Genomic DNA, 1979 nt, shown 5'->3' with positions numbered 1-1979 from the left:
CATATAACATTTGTATAAGTTGAAAATTTGTCGTATATATATTGTTAGAAATTGTTTTTATTTGTCGTATAAGTTGAAAATTTTGTATAAAGTAGTCGTATAACTTGCAAAATTGTTAGTTTGGTTGTCGTTTTATTTTTAAATTTTTTTGTTTATATGGTTATATAATGTTAGTTTTAATTAGAAAGATAAAAATTGTTTATATATTTATCGTTTAAGTTGAAAATTTGTTTAAGTTGAAAATATGTTTAAGTTGAAAATATTTATATATGATATTGTTTTCTATCGTAAATATATTTGTTGTATAACTTGGAAAATTGTTTATATATGTGTATGTTATTGTTTTTTATCGGGGAAATATATATATTAGTAATTAAGAAAATATTTGCAGTTCGTAATCATATATTTAAAAAAAAATATATTTTTTAGTTATCTAATTTGTTTTTGTGTTTTTTTTTTTGCAGCATGATTTTAGTTTAATGAATACGAAAGCCTTTGCGAACCTAAAAGGCTCTGGCGGTAACATATGGGAAGTCTTTGAAGTTTTAGATGATGCCCGACGTGCTATTTTCAGAAATACCGTCTTTGGCTATTTTATTGATGTCCCTCGTTTACAAGGGGACGCTTTATTGTTTCATAAAATGTTCCTTCATCAGATCCGGCCGGACCCTGTTTTATCTCCAGATGGAATAAAACGTTTATATTTTCGAGTAGGCAATACCAAAATGGTTTATGGGCCGGAAGAGTTTTGTTTGATTACCGGCTTCAATTTTGGGGAGTATCCAAAAAACATTGGGAGAAAAGGGTCGGAAAAATTAATAAGCAGTAAAAAAAGATGTTTACTGCGTGAACGGCTATTTCCGGACCATACTAATAGTTCGGTGAAAATCGGCGACCTGAAAAGTTTAATTTTAAATCAAACATTCTTAGCACTTGACGACCTTGATGCAGTTAGAGTATGTTTGATATACATTTTGTGTGAAGGTTTTTTGGGCAAAGAAGTTAACGATCGGGTGCCACAAGATTGGTTTTTTTTGGCTGAGAATTTGGATCTCTGGAATAGGTATATTTTCTTTACGTTAAAAGTTCTATTTTATTAAAGTTATAATTTATATAATAATCAATTTTGTTTTTTTTTTTGTTTTGTTAGCTTCTCTTGGGGTAGCTATCTATGGGATTTTACTTTTGTTGACCTTGAGGATACGTGGAATAAGATACATCATTATTTATCACTTCCTCAGCGTGGTCAAACTTTAAAGTATTCCGTCTCAGGATTTACGGCTCCAATTAGGGTATAAAAATTTTCTTATATTTAAATTGTTTTATTGTTATATTTTTTATTTTAATTTTAACTTTTATTACTGTTATTGTACAAAATTGTAGATATGGATATATGAGATGATTCCGGCTGTTCGTGCATGTGGATTTGCATTGAGAAAAAATAAAGACTTGCCTCGGATGAAAAGATGGAGCGGAACAAAAAAATTGAAATGGGTTGACGTGAACAAGATTTGGTCAAAGATGCAGGTTTAAAAATATTTCGTTTATTATTAATAAAGTTGATTATTATAGTTTTATATGCATTTTTAATATGTTTAATTTTTTAGGAGGGGCTACCACCAAGACAAAACATGTTACCGGGTGATGGTGAGATGACATCTTTTTATTATATGTCATTTCAAGAGTATGTATATGGTGAAGGGAAAGCAGTTCCATCCCCAGTACGGGACCATTTTAGGAGACAAGACGAATCTTCGTCTAGTATGTTGTCCAGTGGTCGCTCTCATGGTAGAGGTCGGGGCAGTGGGAAACACAAGCTAGACGAGTTGTTGAAACGGGTACATGCACTGGAGCAGCATGTGTTTATGAATGAACAAAAACCTACAGAGGTTTTTTTTGAAGAAGTGAATAATGAACAATTTTGGAACGACATTATTTTTGAGGATCCGACAGTGTCACAAAGAAATTATGATGAACAG

General features: G+C 31.1%; 1 long non-coding RNA gene across 1 annotated transcript; it reads left to right on the top strand.

Annotated features, from left to right (window-relative positions):
- Positions 1–1154: 1154 nt before the first annotated feature.
- On the top strand, positions 1155–1740 carry LOC145050626 (uncharacterized). The gene is made up of 3 exons (XR_013683425.1): positions 1155–1292; positions 1384–1527; positions 1608–1740. It is a non-coding gene; the product is annotated as an uncharacterized LOC145050626 (long non-coding RNA).
- Positions 1741–1979: the final 239 nt, after the last annotated feature.

Source organism: Lactuca serriola, chromosome 5 (assembly GCF_051521515.1).
Source record: "Lactuca serriola cultivar US96UC23 chromosome 5, Lser_US96UC23_V15, whole genome shotgun sequence".
Taxonomy (NCBI): Eukaryota; Viridiplantae; Streptophyta; class Magnoliopsida; order Asterales; family Asteraceae; genus Lactuca; species Lactuca serriola.
The sequence above is the reverse complement of the archived record's forward strand: the minus strand, read 5'-3'. Positions and strand labels throughout refer to the sequence as shown.